General features: G+C 35.0%; 1 pseudogene; it reads left to right on the top strand.

The window, feature by feature from the left end:
- The first annotated feature begins 15,363 nt into the window (after nucleotides 1–15,363).
- Nucleotides 15,364–16,333, top strand: LOC100415582 (dnaJ homolog subfamily C member 8-like; annotated as a pseudogene).
- The last annotated feature ends 5,777 nt before the right edge of the window (nucleotides 16,334–22,110 follow it).

Raw genomic sequence — 22,110 nt, 5'->3', positions numbered from 1 at the left:
ACACAACAATATTTAAATTAGGCCAATTAATAACCCTACAATGACATATAAGTATTCATGTCAAATAAAGAGTTGCATGTCTCTCACTTTAAATCAAAAGCTAGAAAGAGATTAGACTTAATAAAGAAGGCACTTCAAAACTCAAAATAGGTTGAAAGCTATGCATCTTGAACTAAATAATGAGCCAAGCTGTACATGCAATGAAAAAGTTCTTGAAGAACATTAGAAGTGTTACTCCAGCAAACGCCTCAATGATAAGAAAGTAAAACAGCCTTGTTACATACTGATACAGATAAAATTTCAGTTGTCTGAGTCAAAGACAAATCAGCTACAAAATTCACTTAGGCAAAAGCCCAACCCAGCCAAGTCCTTAACACTCTTCAATTCTATGAAAACTGAGAGGGGTGAGGATGCTACAGAATGAGTTTGAAGCTAGTAGAGGTTGGTTCATGAGGTTGAAGGAAATAAGCCATCTTTGTAGCACAAAAATGCAAGGTGAAGCTGCAAATGCTGATGTAGAAGCTGTAGCAAGTTATCCAGAAGATCTAGCTAGGATAATTGAAGAAGGTGGCTACACTAAACACCAGATTTTCATTGCATAAAAACACAGCTTTCTGTTGGAAGATGATGCCATCTGGGACTTTCATAGCTAGAGAAAAGAAGACAAGGTCTAGCATTAAAGCTTTAATAGACAAGCTGACTCTCTTGTTAGTGGCTAATGCTGCTGGTAACTTCAAGTTGAGGTCAATGCTCATCTACCATTCTGAAAAATTTTAGGGGATTAAAAAATTATGTTAATTCTACTCTGTCTGTCCTCTATAAATGGAGTGACAAAACCTGGATGACAGAACATCTGTTTACAGCACAGTTTACTTAATATGTTAAGCCCATTGTTACAACCTACTGCTCAGAAATAAAGATTTCATTCCAAATACTACTTTTCACTGACAATTCACTTAGTCAACCTAGAACTCTGATGAAAATTTGCAAGGAGATTAATGTAGTTTTCATGCCTCCTAATATCCATTCTGAAGCCCTGGATCAATGAATATTTTTGACTTTCAAGACTTATTTAAGAAAAGCATTTCACAGTCAGGCATGGTGGCATGTATCTGTAATTCCAGCTACTCAGGAGGCTGTGATAGGAGAATCATTTGAACCCAGAAGGTAGAAGTTGCAGTTAGCCAGGACTGTATCAAAGCCCTTCAGCTTGGGCAACACAGCAAGACTCCATCTCAAAAATAAAAAGCATTTCACAAGGCTATATCTGCCATAGGTAATAATTCCTTTGATCTGGGCAATTAAAAACCTTCTGGAAAGAAAATCACCATTCAAGATGCCAATTAAGAACATTTACGATTCATGAAAGATTAAAATGTCAACATTAGCAGAAGTTTGGAAGAAGGTAATTCCAACCTTCATGTATGACTTCAAGAGATTCAACACTTCCATGGAGACAGTAATATAAATATGGTGGGAATAGCAAGAGTAATAAAATGAGAAGTGGAGCTTAAAGATGGGAATAAATTACTGCAGTCTCATGATAAAACTTGGATGGATGAGGACTTGCTTTTTATGGATAAACAAATAAATTTATTTTGGGGGATAAAGTCCACTCCTGGTGAAGATGCTATGAACTTTGTTTAAATGAAAACACATAATTTAGAATATTGTTACAGAAATTTAGTTGACAAAACAGTGGTAGGGTTTGAGATGATCAACTAAAACTTTGAAAGAAGTGCTGTCGTGGGGATGATGTATCAAATAGCAATTCATGCTACAGATAAAGTTTTTATGAAAGAAAGAGTCAATTAATATGGCAAACATCACTGTTGTCTCGTTTTAAGAAATTTACACATCTTCTTTCTGGGACCAAAGGAAGATGGCAGATAGGAGGCAGGGCCAATGAGCGTCTCCCACTTGGATAGACAGAACAATGTGTTGATACTCACACTATGAACTTTTGTTCCAAGAATTACTGCAGGAACGTATCAGGAAAACCAAAAGAATTAACAGATTGTTTGAAAGAACTGACATGCCACTGCAAACTCTGCAGGACAAGTGATAAGCTTTGAGTTTCCAAAGTGTGAGAAGGAGAAAACCTGATTTTGAACACACATCCCCACTGGAAAATCTAAAAATTCAGATCACAGGAGAAGGATTTAACCTTACCTAGAGCTGGAATAGATTTAGGGAGCCATGTGAAATACAAAAGTAGAAGCAGCAGTAGGAGGAACCTTGTAGGCACTTGCAGTCTCCAGTTCAAGCCCATGGAAGCCATCTCTGACTATATCTCACAAGGGTCCTCAGGGAAGGCAGCCAGCAGAATTAAGGAGAGGACAACAGGTGAAAGAAGCTTCCAAATAAATTTTGTGGTAATTTCAAGTGGGAACAAACCCTCGAACAGAATCAAGGGGGTGAATGATAACTGCAGCAGAAACCAATGTAGGAACAGGGTGCCCCTCATTGCAGGCAAATGAGGAAGAGTGTGGCCTGAAAGCTGGGCTTGCTTTTTCAGTGGGGCATTTACAGCCTGGGGCAGGTCTCAGTTCTGTGCGCAGGTAGCCTAGATCTAAACTCAGCACTTGTACTGTTAGTGGGGCACTGTGGGAACAAGATCAGTCTTGCCAATTGTGTGGAGGCTGGTTGAGGCCTTTTGCTGCCAGTTTTTCTCTATTTCTCTAGTGAACTCTCCTGCATGGCAGAGACAGCCATAATCACTACTGGAACATAACCCCATTGGCCTGAGAACTACTGGCTTGTCCCCAACAGTGACAGCAGCAAGCCCTGCCCAAGGAGAGTCTGGGCTCCAAACCTGACGGTATTTCTCTACCCATACTGATAGCCAAACACAAAAGGTATAAACTCTGGGGAGATTTATGGCCCCACTCATCACCTGAGAAACCAGAATACTTCCCCTGGCCAACTTCAGGCAAGCTCAATTTCCACTGCTAATACTACAGCTGGGATCTCCTGAAAGTGCCACCTCCTGGCTGGAGGTCAAACAACTAAGACCATTACCCAACTTATGACAGAATAACCCTGTTCCCAGGAAGGAGAAAATAACAGCTAATACCACACAACAGCTAATACCACTTCCTTCAACATCCTGGCTAACCAGAGGTCCTGAGTCTGTCCATATGACAATTCACTGCTAGCATAACCAGCATTCAAGAAAGCCAGGACTAAACCTGTCTACAACCAAGGATTCTCACAGAGTCTATATCACTCCCCTGCCATCTCCATCGGAGAAGGTGCTGATATCCATGGCTGGGAAACCTGAAGGCTGATCGCATCACAGGATTTTTTGCAGACATTTCCCATCACCAGCCCAGAGCTTGGTAGCCCCACTGGGTGGCTAGATCCAGAAGAGCAATTACAGTCACTGCAGTCTGGTTCTTAGGAGGTCCCATCTCTAGGGGAAGGGGAGAACACCACATCAAGGTGTCACCCCACGGGAAAAAAGAATCTGAACAGATGGCCTTAAGTTCCAGATCTTTCTTTTGGTAGGTAGTTTCTCACAGCAGAAACACAATTGCAGTGCTGGATGCAGACTATATGGTATAGTCTGCACCTATACCATAACAGGCAGGCAGCTTCTATGATCATGAAGAGCCTGGGAGAAGGGGTCCTTGTTTCCCCCTGGTACTCTACTGCAGACACAGTTGGGGCTTCCCCCATAGGAATGCACTATGGTGTCACCTATAGACAGCCTTTCTGGAACAATCCAGGGTGAATGCAGCCCCACAGCATGAGCACACCCCAGATTCAGGCCTGCAAGTGTGGCAGAGTTACAATTCCTCCCTACTTGAAACATCAACATTTCCATAGACAAAAATTGGTGCCTGTATGATCTGAATAACTGAAACACTAAGACAGGAGTGAGACTGTGAGGTGAATAGGTTTCGTGCTGATCTGGCAGGTAGCTGAGGAAACTCCCACTTTTCATCCTGATAAAACCTTAGCACAATTGAGAGTTCACTCAGATATTCTCATTAAGGGGGGACCTGGAACCAACATTGGGTAGTACATCTACCCACCTGCCTTAGTCAGAATCAATGCTTACCAAGGGATGCCTCCCCTATTGGCCTGAAATCTGAATCATCAACTCAGTAAATAAAATACGAGGAAAAATAATAAATGAATAAAGTGTATACCACAAGAGAATGAGATGCGCTTCAAGAGATACATGCCATTTCAACTCCATAGGAGATAGTAAACTTGCCCACACACCAAGAATATAACTACTACAACCGGCGTTAGGGAAAACCAGCACATAAAGACTCTCTATAACTAAGGATCTCATAGAGAGTCATCACCCCTACAAGCAACAAGAATCAGATTAGGGTAAAATAAACATTAAAGTCTGATCCTTAAGAGAATAAAAATAAATATATACATTTTTAAAACCACAGTTCAATTAAAAATTCAAGAACAATTTTAAGTATTAGTCTACCCAAATGAGAAGGAACCAGAAAAGTAATTCTGGTAATACAACAAAACAGGATTCTATGAGACCTCTGAAAGATCACACTGGATTCCTACCAGTGGATCCAAACCAAGAAGAAATCTCTGAATTTCCAGGTAAATAATTCAGAAGAACGATTATTAAGCTACTCAAGGAGAGAACAGATAAACATAAAAGTCAACTTAAAGAAATATTTTTTTAAAAAATAGAGGATATGAATGAAAACATTTTTAGAGAAATATATGCCATAAAGAAAAAACAATCACAGCTTCTGAAAATGAAAGACAAACTTAGAGAAATACAAAATGCAGGGGAAAGTTTCAACAATAGAATAGAAAAAGTAGAAGGAAAAACTTTAGAGCTTGAAGGCAAGTCTTTCAAATTAAACCAATCCTACAAAGACAAAGAAAAAAAATAATTTGAAAAATGAAGGGTTTCAAGAAGTTTGGGATTATATCAAGTGGCCAAATGTAAGAATAATTGGTATTCCCGGGGAAGAAGAGAAATCTAAAAGCTGGAAAAACTTATTTGAAGGAATAATTGAGGAAAACTTCCCCGGCCTTGCTAGGGATCTGAACATTCAAATACAAGAAGCTCAAAGAATTCCTGTGAAATTCATCACCAAAAGATAGTCACTAAGGCAAAATCATCATCAGGTTATCTAAAATCAAGACAAAGGAAGTACTCTTAAGAGCTGTGTGACAAAAGCATCAGATAGCTTATAAAGGAAAACTTATCAGATTAACAGCTATATCGATGTAGAAAACTTTCAAGCCAGAAGAGCTTGAGGTCCTATCTTTAGCCTTTAAAACAAGTTAACTGTCAGATAAGAGTTTTGTTATCCAGCAAAACTAAGCTTCATAAATGAAGGAGAGATAAAGTATTTTTTGGATACACAAATGCTGAGAGAATTTGTCATACAAAGCAAGCATTGCAAGAAATTCTAAAAGCACTTCTAAATCTTGAAACAAAACCTCAATATACACCAAAGTAGCACCTCATTAAAACATAAATTTCACAGGGCCTAAACAAAAATAACATAATGAAAAAAGTATTAATGCAACAGCTAACAGGATAAATTGAAAAGTACTCACATCTCGGGAGGACTCAAGATGGCGCTGTGAAAAGTACTCACATCTCAATAGTAATGTTGAATGTTAATAGCCTAAATGCTCCACTTAAAAGACACAGAATGGCAGAATGGATAATTACCAATCAAGTATCTGCTGTCTTCAAGAGACTCACCTACAAAATAAAGAATCACATAAACTTAAGATAAAGGGGCAAATAATAAATATTCCATGCAAATGGAAACCAAAGTGAGCAGGAATAGCTATACTTACAGTCAGACAAAGCAGACTTTAAAGCAACAAGAGTAACATAGAGAAAGAAAGAGATGGATATTATATAATGATATATCTAACTAAATTCAATAGCATATCAAGAAGAGAATACACCATGATCAAGAGGGATGCAGGGATGGTTTAACATATGCAAGTCAATAAATGTGATATATCACATAAACAGAATTAAAAACAAAAAATATATTATCCCAATAGTTGCAGAAACAGTATTTGACAAATTCCAGCATCCCTTTATCATTAAAGCCCTCAGCAAAATTGGCGTAAAGGGAACATATCTAAAAGTAGGTAAAACCATCTATGAAAAAAACCACAGCCAACATTACACTGAATGGAAAGAAGGTTCAAAGCATTTTCTCTGAGAACTGGAATAAGGCAGTGATGTCCACCTTCACCACTTCTATTCAACATATTACTGGAAGTCCTTGCCAAAACAGACAGGAGAAAGAAATATAAGGCATTCAAATCAGAAAAGGAAAAGTCAAACTGTCATTGACTTTCACCAATGATACGTTCATATAACTAGAAAACCCTGAAGACTCATCCAAAAAGATCATAGATCTGATAAATGAATTCAGTAATGTTTCAGGATAAAAAAATTCAATGTTCACAAATGAATTGCACTGCTCTACACCAATGAACACCAAGCTGAGAATCAAACCAAGAACTCAATTTGTTTTATAACAGTTTCCAAAAATAAAAATAAAATACTTAGGAATATATTTAACAAAGGAAGTGAAATATCTCCATACGAAAAACTACCTAACACTGCTGAAAAAGAATCACAGATGACACAGACTGATGGACACACTTCCCATGAAAATGCAAATTAAAACTACACTGAGATATCACCTAATCCTTGCAAGAATCACTATAATTGTAAAAATCAAAAAAATAATGTTGGCATGGATATGGTGAAAGAAGAATACTTTTACACTGCTAATGGGAATGTAAACTAGTACAAACACTATGGAAAACAGTATGGAGATTCCCTTAAAAACTAAAAGTAGAACTACCATTTTATCTAGCAATCCCTCTACTGGGTATCTAACCCAAAGGAAAAGAAATCATTATATGAAAAAGACACCTGCACATGCATGTCTATGGCAGCACAACTTGCAATTACAAAAACATGGAGTCAACCTAAAAGTCCATCAACCAATGAGTAAATAAAGAAAATATGGTATATATATGCATACCAAGAAATACTACTCAGGCATAAAGAAAGAATGAAATATTGGCATTTGCAGCAACCTGGATGGAGCTGGAGACCATTATTCTAAATGAAGTAACTCAGGAATAGAAAACCAAAAATCATATATTTTCAATGATAAGTGGGAGCTAAGCTATGAGGACACAAAGGCATAAGAATGATATAATGGACTTTGGAGACTTGGGTGAAAGAGTGGAAGGGGTGAGAGGAATGAAATACTACAGATTGGGTAGAGTGTGTACTGCTTGAGTGATGGGTGCACCAAACTTTCAGAAATTACCATTAAGGACTTATGTATCTAACAAAAAAACAGTTTCCAAAAAAATATTAAAATAAAATAAAATTTAAAAAAGAAACTGCCTCAGCTTACTCAACTCTCAGTAATCACCATCATGATCAATCAGTAGCTATCAACATCCAGGGAAGACCCTCCACCACTCAAGAGAATACGACTTGTTGAAGACTCAGATGATTGATATCATATTTCAGCAATAAGACAATTTTAAACTAAGGTATGCATATGTTTTTAGACATAATGTTATTCTATTGCATACTTAATAGAATATGGTGTAAAGCATACCTTTTATATGCATTGGGAAAACAAAACTTTCATGCCAGTCAGATTATTGTGATATTTGCTTTATTGCAGTGATCTGGAACCAAATACAAAATATCTTCAAGTTATGCCTGTAATTAGGTAAACTTTGAAGGACAAAATGTAGATATTGAATGGCTTGCATGACAGGTAAATTGTATTAAAATTAATTATTTGGGTGCTCAAAATATGTGGATAGGTTTTGAGAAGGAAACATGATTATAACTATGATTTTGGAATATTGATCTAGCAAAGGCATGTAGGATAGATTGTTGTGGGGAAATAATAGTCAGAAGGATGAATATGAAGGTTATTAGAATAACTAAGCACAAATAGTTAAGGCCAAAACTAGAGATTATTGGAATAATATAAAATATTAATAGGTAATAGTGAAGACTTACTATAGTACCTGCTATGTGCTTTATAAATGTCCTACAGTATCTACCACACAAATTAAGCATGTGCTTTTATTATTACTGTGTTATAAGTAGAGTGACTCGAAGTTTTTATAGTTTATATGCTCACTCAAGGCTACATTGCTAATAACTGACCAGAGCTATGTTGAGAACTTGGAATAACCTCCATACTGAATTATAACATAATTTTTATGTAAGAGAGAGATAATAAAGTAATTAATGTTTTGGTGACCAACTCATGGGCAAGAAGTTTATAAATAAATCATAGATGACTGTGAAGTTTCACATATGGCTTACTGGGTAATGATGATGATATTTATAAACATCATAATTGAGAAAGAACTGCTTTCTTAAGCACTTTATGAAAAGTTTGGTTTTCTGTTATTTATTTTTACTTTTCTGCCAAAAGGAAGTTTTGTTGTTGTTGTGTTGTTTGTTTTTGCTTTCTTTTGTGTCATTGTCATTGTCTTTTTTTAAACTCTACAACAATAGAAACTCATTAATTTTTCCCACTAAATCTTAAGACGTACCTCTAGAGCTAAACATTTTGCTCTGTTAATCCTAGCTGCAAATATTTTTTTATCTTTGAATTCCAAACATATTCATGTGTTCAGAATCATGCTATTTCAAATTTGCCTATATTTTGTTAAATGATTCTCTCTTTCTCTAAATAATCCATATTTTCAAATCAGAGGTAATGTACTATACTGACATTCCAGAGTTGTAGTTAATTTTGCATTACTCTTTTGAATGCTTTAGAATTTAAAAATAACAGATAGTTAAATATAAATACACTTACCCCACCACTACTGTTTACCAAACATCGATGAACAAGAAAGTAACAATTATTGTGGAAAGAAGAATTAGGCTGATTTTAAGTATATATTTTCTGACAATCAGAACTGCTAAATAGTTATATTTTTATTGGAAAATTATAAAATGTACCTTTACCTGAAACCTTTAATATGGAATTGGTATAATGTTGCAGTTAATTACTGAAATTCAACATTTTTTATTAAGACTCAATAGACCTGAGGCTATGCTTACTGATTTTGTAAATGATATTCACAAATAAAGTACACCAATGTAAAAGAAAAGCCTTATCAGGGCATAACTAACAAGTAACAAATTAACAAATTATTTCAAGTTTTCATCATTTTTGTGGTGTTCTTATTTCGTTTTGCTACAAATATAAACCTGGCCTGTCCAGTCATCATAATCTAATATTTTCTATGATACAAAGGCAATCATATAAATGCTAATAATGATCATAATTCCTTGAAATAGAGTTACAATCTCCAAACATATGGAGATCAGTATACCATTCTTTATTTCTTTGTTTATATTTCCCTATTTCTTTTTTTTTTAATTTTCCTAACCTGGATTCCCATGTTGAAAAGTCAAATTTCTCTAACCTGCCAGAAAAAAACAAATGCTGCCAAAGAACTTCAACTTCATGACATGCATTGAAAACATATTCCAAAAGGAGTGAACCAATCCAATCATTCGGGAATAATTTAAACATTTTGATGGGGTCAACAATGCCAAAGGCTTATGCAAAATTGTTTTGCTGTTCTGTGTTATCCAGGTGCAAGTTTCAAATTCCTACAAAAAAATGTTATTACAGAATCTGTAGCAACAGAAGTATCTTCCAGAGGCATGTACAATTATACCTTAGAGAGGAGTAATAGAAGAAATATCTGCTGCAAAACTAATAAACATGAGAAAGCAAGTTGTCTCATGTAGGTGCACTGGTAGATTCAGGCTCTGTAGGTTTTGTCCCTTATATAATTTGAGGTAGGACTCAGAATAACAAATTAGGAGTGAAAGTGAATGTTTCTTTAGAATGAGCAAAGGAAATCACACACAATTACCAATTTATAAAAGCTGACAAATATCACAAACATCACAACATCCAGAAAAGGAACATAATATTTTTTAATTAACTGTCTGGAAAACCTCTTTTATATTATTTTTCTATGTTTTGTTACCAATGCTTTGATTAGTTCTTCATAGCACAATGACTTTGTGACATTATTTTCTATAGAGAGAAGAGAAAAATAATGTGGTTTTCCCCTAGTATAGTTTAGGAAAGTTTCTTTCAGCTTTACAACTCATTCTTGGTAATCTAATAAAACTATAGGATTCTAGTCAAATTTATACAATTGACTATAAGGTATCTTTTATACAAAAGCAGCAAGATTTGGGACATGTTTCCATAGCTTAGATACTGGGTACGCACATTTCAAACTTTATTTCTTCTCCAGTACTCATGTGCTGCGAGGGTTAAGTGTCATAAACAAGTTCATATCACAATACCACCTCTGACGCTCCAACTTTATGTCATGATGCAAAGTGAATTGACAGAGTGCCAATGGGAGAGAATGGGTGCCTGGCAAGGAAACTGAGCATATTCACTCCAGGATGAGCTAGTAAACTCCAGTCGGGAATCTACAGCAGTCACTTATTAAGCCATCTGGAGGCAGGATTTTTTCCACAGTCATGTTGTCTATTTCAAGTCATCTGACATCCCTAGTTATTGTCTACCTGGTAGAAGAAATAAGTAAGAGTGGGCCAAAAAATTTGATCTAAGATGCCTAAAAAGTAGTAATGGAAGCAGAAAACCTATTTTATAGCTACCTACCACCAGGATTATGCTTCAAGAGTCAATCCTGGGCTAATAAATATGATATTGGTAATACTTTTCTCTAACAGTGAATTTAAAATTGGCATATCCAGATTCTGTAAATCTATAATATATATAATGGCATATATTCTCTGTAATCATGAAAAATAAGGATGTCTTTCTAAACAATGCAACCAAAAGAGTGATCTCTTCATAAATTAAAAAGTAGAAAAAGAATACTGGCAAAAATGTAATAAAATCATCTATTTAAAATCCATTGATTTTTCTTATAAAATCTTCAGAACTTTGTAAAGGGATATAATGTTTTCCTGTTAAAAATTCATTATAAACACCACTTCCTGGGTGTAAGGGTAGCTGAGAGAAAGGAGAACAGACCCAAAGTCAGGCAAGAACGTTAATTAACCTTCCTGGGCTGCTCAGAGGCGGCAGCAGCTCTGTGTTTACAAAAGGAGTGGTTTATATGGGGTGAGGGGGGCATAAGGGGGTTTCAGGTAACAGGCACAGAGATAGTTCATTAACTTGCAGCAGACCTACAATACATCATCCTGTGACTTTTGTGGCAGCAGTCTTTAAAAAAAAAGACCAAAACCAGGATTTTTTACAGATATGTGTCAAATAGGAATTTCCGAGTATGGATAACGAACATATGTTTTCCCTGTTCTCCCTCAAGCTGGGCGTGCTGCACTGATAGCTGTAATTAGGTTTCGCTTAATTGTGGCACGTCTGGCAGCCTTGATGTGAGGCCTAGGTAGGGGTTCAGGAATGCAGCTGCAGAGCAATCAGAGGGGGGTAAGGGGTCAGCCTGTGCGGAGGGGGTTTTCTGAAGCAGCATGGCTCGTCCCTAACACTGGGATTCTAAAGCCTCCAGGAAGACTAAAAACAGTAATGAAATCAATTTTTTTCCAGTTATAAATTCAGAAAACCAATCAGAATTCAAAAATTAAAATTTAACACAAAACAATACAATTTAAAAAAGCTCCTCCGATTGCCTAACCCACTGGCTCTGCACTCACAAAAATAGGAAGCGGAAGTTTTAAGTTTGATGGTCACTAGATCATTAACCTATTATGTTTCCATAGCAAATTAACTGCTCAAATTTAAGTTTCCTTTGTCTGAAAATCTTAAACAGTTAACTGTGTCATGAGTATAATTGGTAAACAATCATATCTCCCTATACAAGCCAACCTCTCTGATATCTAAACTAATTGCCTAAACATTTTTTTCCCCCGAAGACTGGTAACAACTATATACAGGAGAAAAAATATTGGAATTGAAGTGTCTTTGTCATAAGATGATATTTTCTTCTAATGATCTGGTTTCACTGCCAGTGTTAATAATTTATCTCTACCCAAATCTGTTCAGAAATGAAAATATTTTATTTTATTACCTAAGAAGTTCCCAATAATGCCAACTGAAAAATGGATGCCATGTCAGTAGTTTGAAAATCAAACTTTGTATACCTGTACATTTTATTTTGTGATGGAGGAATTTGGGCCTAATTATTCATATATGGTTTGAGTTGTATAATCAATACTGCTGTTTTAAATGATTTTACCTATGATGGAATGAATTTTTCAAACTAATATTTTTATTTTTTATTCTTTCATCTCCCTTGAGTAATTTGCAAAATGATTTGGAAATCGTATTTTTATTATTTATTTATTTACAGATGGAGTCTCACTCTGCTGCCCAAGCTGGAGTGCAGCGGCTTGATTTTGGCTTGCTGCAACCTCCACCTCAGCCTCCTGAGTAGCTGGATTACAGATGCCTGCCACCATGCCTGGCTAATATTTTCTGTATTTTTAGTAGAGATGGGCTTTCAACATTTTGGCCAGGCTGGTTTTGAACTACTGACCTCAAGTGATCCACCCGCCTCGGCCTCCCAAAGTGCTAGGATTACAGTCATGAGCCACTGTGCCTGGCCTGGAAATAGTATTCTTGAATCTTTGTCTTCACTTTTGCAGGAAACATGGCTTAAAATTATAAGCCGATAGAACAGTTCCCTAAACTATCCTCTTATTACTATCTGTGATAATATATTGAAAAGTGTAGATCATTGCTTAGACATGTTAGGTTGTTAATACATTGAATACTCAGTAATACATAACACAAAATATTTTGTCAATATAGGTTAACTGAATGAAGTTTACAAGTATAGAAGTATGCTTATAGAGCTTTCTCATTCTGTACAATCAAATTGCTCATTTTTCCTAGGTCATAGACCAGAATATTTTCTCTCTTAATTAATTCCTGGGTTCACTGAAGAAAGAGTAGCAAATCTTAATTCTGACCTAAAACTAAATTCTAGAGTGCTACCCTCTACAAATATTAGCTACAAATAGCATACATATTTAAAAATCTGGAAGACAAGTTGATAAGCTCCACTTAAATCTTGGCTTGCTTTGGCCCTTGAGTTGCAAAATACAATGCTTATAGCACATAGACCCTGATATTATCTCCATAAATGTGATAAGCTACAAGCCAAATTCAATGACATACATCTGTAAGAGCCCCAATGGTACAATTTATTAAATATTTTAATATAATGAGTATTTATGCTAAACTGATTATGCTAAGATGATGGCAGGTTAAACATAATATTTTTGGTTTCTAAATGTTCGGTTTAATATATCAGATTATAGCATTTCACCTCTGTTTATTGTTTTGTGCTCTGTGTGTGTGTGTGTGTGTGTGTGTGTGCAGACTCCAAGAAGTAAAAAAAGAAACTAAGCCCATATTAGTAGACTGAAGTAAATAATAAATATTAAAACAGAACAAAATAGAAAATAATTTGTAAAAACTCAATAAAAGTGAGTTACTTTTTGAAATGATCAACAAAATTCACAAAACTTCAGCTAGACTGAAAGAGAAAAAAATTCAAATAAAATAAGAAATGAAAGAGGTGACACTATAACTGATGCTGCAGAAATACAAAATTATTGCAAGAGATTATGAACAATTATACATCAAATTAGATAATTGAAAAGATGAATTAATTCCTGCAAACATATAACCCACCAAGCATGAATCATGAAGAGATAGAAAGTCTGAACAGACTTATAATTAGTAAAGAGTTTGAATGAGCAATCACAAACTTTCCAAAAAAGAAAAGCTTAGGACCACATGGTCTTATTGGTGAGTTCTACCAAACACATAAGTAAGAATTAACACCATCTCTTCTGAAATTCTTCCAAAAATAAATAAGAGGAAATACTTTTGAACTCATTTTATGAAGCTGACATCATCCTGATACCAAAGAAAAGCAAGGAGTCTACCAGAAAGTAGAATTATGGGCCAATATGCCTGATGAACATAAATGCAAAACACCTCGACAAAAAGCCAACAAACTAAATTCAGCAAGATGACAAAAGAATCATACAACATGACCAAGTGGAATTACCCTTAGAATGCAAAATAATAATAATAGTAATAATAATATAGGAAGCTATCAGTCAATGTGGTATACCACATTAATAGAATGAAAAATAAAATTTATTTGATCATCTCAATAAGTACAGAAGAAACATTTGAGAAATTTTAATACCTTTTCATGATAAAAACAGACTAGAAATAGAAGTAATGAAAATAATCTCATTAACAATAGCATCAAAATAATAAAATGGATATGAATAACCTAACCAAAAAGGGAAATGATTTGTGTACACTGAAAACCACAAAGTACTGGTGAACGAAAGTAAAGAAGATACAAATAAATGCAAAGATTTCCTGTGTTTATGGATTGGAAGATTTAATATTGTTAAAATATGCATACTACTCAAAATGACCTACAAATTTTTCCAATCTTCATCAAAAACCCATTTTTTTACATTAACATAAAAAAATCTTAGTTTATATGAAATTATAAAGGACTCTACCCAAATCTTAAGAAAAACAAAGATGAAGGACTCTAACTTTCTAATTTTAACACAGATTACAAAGCCACAGTAATCGAAATAGTATGATACTAGCATAAAATAGACACTTAGACCAATAGGCGGTATAGAAAGCCCAGAAATAAAACCATGCATATATGGTCAACAGAGCTTCAACATGGGTGCTAAGAATACACAATGGAGAAAGGGTAGTCTCTTCAACAGATGGTGGTGAGAGAAAATTGCAAGTTCACATGCAGAAGAATGAAATTGGGCTTTTATCTTACATAATACATAAAAACCTACTAAAACTAAGTGAAAAAGTGAATTGTATAAAGTAAACTGTAAAACTTCTAGAAAAAAAAAACAAAGGAAAAACTTCATGAAATTGATCTTGGCAATCATATATTGGATATAACACAAAAAGTACAGGTGAGAAAAGCAAAAATATCTAAGTGGGACTATATCAAACTAAAATGCCTTTGCACCACTAAGGAAAAAACCAACAGAATAAAAAGGCAACCTACAGGCTATAGAAGAATATCTGCAAAGCATATATCTGATAGCTTAATATCCAAAATATATCAAAAAACTACAACTCAGTACCAAAAAACAAATAACCCAATTAATACATAATAAAATGATCTGAATAGATATTTGTTCAAAGATATCCAAATAGCCAAGAGGAATATTAAAAGTTGCTCAACATCATAATCCACAGGGAAATGCAACAAAACAACAATGAGATATCCCCTTATACCTGTTAGAATTTAAAAACAAAAACAGGGGAAATGGTGGCTTCGGGTGAAAGCAGGACATCCTGCGGTGGAGACAGCACAGAGGAAACATTTATGACCAACTACAGTGAGGAATAAAGATGGTATATAGCATATCAGAGCTTCATTCCAGCTAGCATTCTAACTCTGACAGTGACACCAAGAATGTTCTCTGGGGCCTACCTCGTGCTTGTTTTCCTTGGCATTGTCTTCAGGTGAAACAAATAGAGAAGAGAGACTCGGTTCTAACATCCAAAAATCAGATTGAAAGGCTGACACGTCTTGGTTTCTCTTACTTCAATTTGAACCCATTTGAGGTTCTTCAGATAGATCCTGAAGTTACAGATGAAGAAATAAAAAAGATGTTTCAGCACTTACCCATACTGGTGCAATCTGACAAAAATCAAGGTGATTCTGACAGAGCCCAAAAGGCTTTTGAAGCTGTGGACAAAACTTACCAGTTGCTACTGGATCGGGAGCAAAAGAAGAGGGCCCTGGATGTAATTCAGGCAGGAAAAGGATACATGGAACACATTGTGAAAGAGAAAAACAAACAGTTACAGAAGGAAAACCTACTACTGTAGGGGAGGATGATCCTGAGCTGTTCAAACAAGCTGTATATAAACAGACCATGAAACTCTTTGCTGAGCTGGAAATTAAAAGGAAAGAGAGAAAAGCCAAAGGGATGCGTGAAAGGAAGCGACAAAGGGAAGAAGAGATTGAAGCTCAACAAAAAGCCAAAGGAGAAAGAGAGTGGCAGAAAAACTTTGAGGGAAGTCGAGATGGTCGCATGGACAGCTGGCCAAACTTCCAAGCCAGTACAAAGGGGAAGAAAGAGAAGAAAAATCAGACCTTCCTGAGACCACTGAAAATAAAAATCAAGCAGCATCACTGCCCAGGGTCACAGGCACAGAAACTTTCCCCTGCTGTCTCCCTTCCTGCTTCGAAGGACTCATTCTTTCCTCCCACTTCCACCTCAACATAGAGTAATATTTGCTTTTTAGTCCATTTTGTATTTAGTGCAATTTAATATGGATCAGAGCAATTCTTTTGTACATTGAAATAAGGGGCTTGGTTTAAAAAGAGACCTTCGAGTCTCCCTGCTCCTAGACCCACCAGGATTGGAAGGTGCCACCACTGGTACTGCCATCTTTTCCCACAGCCTATAACTTAATGTTTTGTACTTCACTGAATTGTGATGCTTAGAAACTTCGTGGATAGTTTGTGGAAATCATCCAATTAAACATATTGCTTAAAACAGTGTTGCCATGACTTCAGAGACAAGCCTGGGGCACCTTAGGAAGCCCCTTCGCTTCAGTTGCTCGCTTCTCAGTGTGCTCCCTTCGAAGCCACAGATGAGACAGGGAACACTTGTGAGCACTCAGAGCAGGCACCTGCTGCCCTGATGCCCTGTGGTGATTGTCATGTGCCCTCCTGTCTACTGACCAATCAGCACTGCATGAGGCCCAGCCACCCAAACCTTTCACTTTCTGAGGAGCTAGCAGTCCTCCTCCCAGTACCATGGTGTCCTAGCCTGTCTGCATTTGTTAGTGGTAATATTCTATACGTCTAATAAATTTTATACCAGAAATCAAAAACGAAAACAAAAGACAAAAAGTAGCAAGTGTTGATGAGGTTGCAGAACACAAGGAACACTTGAGCACTGCAGGTGGATATGTAAAACAGTAAAACTGCTAGGGAAAAACACTATAGAGTTTCCTGAAAACATTAATAATGGAATTACCATTTGATCCAATAATTCTAACTCTGGGTATTTCTTCAAAAACAACTGAAATCCAGATCATGAAGAGATATTTGTAATCTCACATTCTGGGCAGATTATTTACAGTAGCCAAGAGGTAGATATTACTTAAACGTCCATAGACTAGTGAAGAAATAAAATGTGATATATACATATAATGGAATTTATTTAGTGATAAAAAATATGCCATATGCTATAACATGGATGAACCTTGAGGACATTATGTAAAGTGAAATAAGCCAGCTGCAGAAGGACTAAAACTGTCTGATTTAACTTATATTAGCTATCTAAAGGTGTCATAGAAGTACAGAGTGGAGTGTTGTCTCCCAGGAACTGTGAGAAATGGAGAATGGACAGTTGCTGTTCAAGGGATATAGTTTCCTTCATGCAGGGTGAAAATATTCTAGAAATCCACCACATTGGGATTTTAGTTAGCAACACAGTACTCTGCATTTAAATATTTGTTAAGAGGGTGTAATTTGTATATGTGTCTTTTTAAACACAACCTAAAAAAAAAGAACTTGGACTCGATAACTGGTCAGATCTAGGTTGGAGTTTTCAATGCTATTGGTTTTGTGGCCTTAGTCAGTTTAATTAATCCATTTAATAGGTAATAGTATTTAACATTTATCCACTACAGTGTTTAGTATGTACAATATATTTTCTAAATGCTATGTAGATTGATAGATAATAAATACGTGGCCAACTGATACACAAATGCCGGTACTCCTTTAATCCTCACAACAATCCATTCTACAAGTGAAAAAAACAAGGCAGGGAGTGATCAAATAATTTGTCACATAGCTAGTAAGCTTTAGGGTAAGAATTCAAATCCAAGAAGTCTAGCTTCACAGTTTTTTGCTTTTCACTAATCTACTATATTATCTTGAAATCCATTTACTTTCCTGCAAAAAGGTAGTACATATAAAACACTAAGCAAGTGCTTTGCACATAATAACTAATATAGGCTTATATGACATTATTTATTAAAATAAAGTATAATAAAACGTGGAAAGTCATGACAAATATAAGAAGGTAATCAACTTTGCAACAAATTAAATAAACACTGCAATTAAAAGAGTTAAAAGTTTAAGCAATGAAATATAAAGATCAGCTAATTATCAGTATATAGTATAGTGGTTCCAATTTTGGTCTCAGTTTCCTGATCTTTGTAGTTGGAATATTTCTCTCATAGGATGTGTAAGAATTAAATGAATTCATACACCTGAAGTATTTAGAACAAAGCCTGGCATATGTTAAGTGCTCAGAAATAGTTCATGTGTCACAGAGGATTAACCTGCTACAAAGATGTAATAATTAAAAATACACAGGTATGTATATTATAAAACCTCTTTCAATGGTGAATGTCAGGTTTTAACAACCTTCACAGCAAGAACTATTCCTTCTATCATAGTTGAATCTTGCAATCTCCACTGACTGGAAAATAGCACAATATATTGATTTTATAATTATTCTTGTAATAGACAATATCAAATAATTTGTCTGAATTCTTTATTTCAGATGAAGTGTTTTCAGCTCCCAAATTGATTTCAGATGTTATATATATATATATATATATATATTATATATATATATATAAATATTATATATATATAATATATATATATAATATATATATATATATATATATATTTTTTTTTTTTTTTAACTGTACTTTAGGTTCCAGGGTACATGTGCAGACCATACAGGTTTGTTGCATAGGTACTTAAATGGCAAGGTGGTTTGCTACCTCAATCCCCCCCTGTCACCTATATCGGGCATTTCTCCCCATGTTATCCCTCCCCTACTCCCCACCTCCACTGTCCCTCCCCTAGCCCCTACCAACAGACCTCATGCGTGATGCTCCCCTACCTGTGTCCAGGTGTTCTCATTGTTCAATACCCACCTATGAGTGAGAAAATGCAGTGTTTGATTTTCTGTTCTTGTGTCAGTTTGCTGAGAATGATGGTTTCCAGATTCATCCATGTCCCTACAAAGGAAACAAACCCATCATTTTTCATAGCTGCATAGTATTCCATGGTGTGTATGTGCCATATTTTCTTTGTCCAGTCTATCATTGATGGGCATTTGGGTTGGTTCCAGGTCTTTGCTATTCTAAACAGTGCCACAATGAACATACGCGTGCATGTGTCTTTATAATGGAACGATTTATAATCCTTTGGGTATATAACCAGTAATGGGTTTGCTGAGTCAAACAGAATTTCTATTTCTAGATTCTTGATGAATTGCCACACTGTCTTCTACAATGGTTGAACTAACTTACTTGCCCACCAACAGTGCTAGCCAGTTATCCCAACACCATTTATTAAACAAGGAATCTTTTCACCATTGCTTTTCTTGTCAGGTTTATTAAAGATCAGGTGGTTGTAGATGAGTGGCATTGCCTCCAAAGCCTCTGTTCTGTTCCATTGGTCTATATCTCTGTTTTGGTACCAGTATTATGCCATTTTGATTACTGTAGCCTTGTAGTATAGTTTGAAGTCAGGTAGTGTAATACCTCCAGCTTTTTTCTTTTTACTTAGGATTGTCTTGGCCCTGTGGGCTCTCTTTTGGTTCCATATGAAGATTAAGATGTTTTTTCCAGTTCTATGAAGAAGGCCATTGGTAGCGTGATGGGGATAGCATTGAATCTATAAATTACTTTGGGCTGTATGGCCATTTTCATGATACTGATTTTTCCTAACCATGAACAGGGAATGTTTCTCCATCTGTTTGTGTCCTCTCTTATTTCATTGAGCAGTGGTTAGTAGTTCTCCTTGAAGAGGTCTTTTACATCCTTTGTTAGTTGTATTCCTAGGTATTTTATTTTCTTTGCAGCAATTGTGAATGGCAGTTTTTTCTTGATTTGGCTCTCTTTAAGTCTGTTATTGGTATATAGGAATGCTTGTGTTTTTTTCACATTGATTTTCTATCCTGAGACTTTGCTGAAGTTGCTTATCATCTTAAGGAGATTTTGGGCTGAGATGATGGGGTCTTATAAATATACAATCATGTCATCTGCAAATAGAGACAATTTGACTTCTTTCTTTCCTAACTGAATATCCTTTATTTCTTTTTCTTGCCTGATTTCTCTGGCTAGAATGTCCAATACTACACTGAATAGGAGTCGTGGGAGAGGGCATCCTTGTCTAGTGCCAGATTTCAAAGGGAATGCTTCCAGTTTTTTTATGCCCATTCAGTATGATATTGGCTATGGGTTTGTCATAAACAGCTTTTATTATTTTGACATATATTCCATCAATACATAGTTTATTGAGAGTTTTTAGTTAACAGAAACTCTTTAAAACTTGTCTATGTTGACCTCAAAATTTGGAAATCAAATTGTAGTAAAAATTTAAATAATCTGTCATTCTGCCATGAAAGATAATTACTCATTGAACAAAGTTTTTAAAAATCAAGAAATAAAAAATGCCCAAGTCCCTAGCCATACAAGAACATTATGAGGCATTTTAGCAGCAGACGTTGGGGAAAATATAACTTTGGTCAGCATATACCCTTTGAATGTTTTAGGAGAAGAAGGAAAAGACCATAGTAAATTTAACTGGTCTCAAAACTATTGATTTTGTAATAGAGTTTTTGAATTTTTTTAAGATAAAAGTCATTATTTCAGCAATAATGAACCATTAATATTCCACCAAACAATTTCTATCAGATAGAGAAAGAGATGTAATTAGAAGGAAATCAACGTCAGCTACTCCAGTGAAAACTTTGCATAAATATGTTGTTAAAAATGGTCTTGGTGGTTATGGAGAGGTATTTTTGCTTATTTCATGGAGTGCGCAATGGATTTATTAATGGAACTACAAGTCTATGATAACTATAAATTATGTTGGTGAATATATAAATTTTCATTATTTTAAATATAGAAAAACTTGTAAATATTCTAAATAATGAAACAATTTAATTTACACTATATGTAAAAAGGGGCAAGGTTTCACAACAAAAACTGCAGATTAAAGCAAAATTAAATAGTGCTCTTTTATAATACCACAGTGGTAAAAGTATGATGTGTTTATCAACATAAACATCTCTGAAAGTTTAGAGAATTAAATAAGCCAGCCAGGATATTGCTTATGGGGATGCACAAGTTAAAGAAATTGTATTATATTTAGATCATTACAATACATGCTTCATGTGTGGTACAAGTTTACTTCCTGACTTCTTTCAATGTTGATCTTTTGTTCTTGAGAGAAATAGAACATGGCTAGTATTAATAGTCTAGGTTATATTGGCAGGCATAGCCTATGGTATAATCATGTGAATCCTGCAAATAGAAATATATAAGTAAATAGAAAGATTTATCATTTTTAGCGTGAAAAAGAGAAAAGTAGAGAATTTGTGAACAAACATATATACATTTAAAACTTTAGTGGCTACATAAAGAATAAATGTACAGTTATAATACATAATTTACTAAATAATGCAAGTTGTGTTTTTAGTTGGTTATAATTAATATTGACAGTTTTTTACACTATAAAGACCTGAGGGATGCCCAGAAAAATATACACATAATAAAACAAAACACCAGAAAGACCTACCCAGTATTTGAAGGTCAAATAATAAATATTAATTTAAATGACTGTAATAATTTCTGATTTTATTTCTTCTTTGTTCTTTCACAAAATCACGGTTTCAGAATTTGTGTTTTTCTTTTTCAAATACTAGGGAATTATTTCCTAAATAGTATTTTAAATGTGTACTTTTAAAGAAGTAATTGTGTTTGAAAAGGAAAATTAAAATATAAGCTTTGCTGTTGTTGAATGAACTTCCTTCTAATCAACTTTTAACAGCAATTTCCACAGAATAAACTCACACAAAAATTATTTGAGCTTTATGAGTAAAATTTATGCTAGAATCATTTCATAGAGAAGCAAAATATAAGATAGAATACAACACTGAATAAGAAAATTTACTACTCTTGTGTCTTATGTATCTCCTCTATTCTTCCTCTGTTTACAGATTGCTTTCTACTAGTTTAT

This window comes from Callithrix jacchus, chromosome X (assembly GCF_049354715.1).
Source record: "Callithrix jacchus isolate 240 chromosome X, calJac240_pri, whole genome shotgun sequence".
Taxonomy (NCBI): Eukaryota; Metazoa; Chordata; class Mammalia; order Primates; family Cebidae; genus Callithrix; species Callithrix jacchus.
The sequence above is the reverse complement of the archived record's forward strand: the minus strand, read 5'-3'. Positions and strand labels throughout refer to the sequence as shown.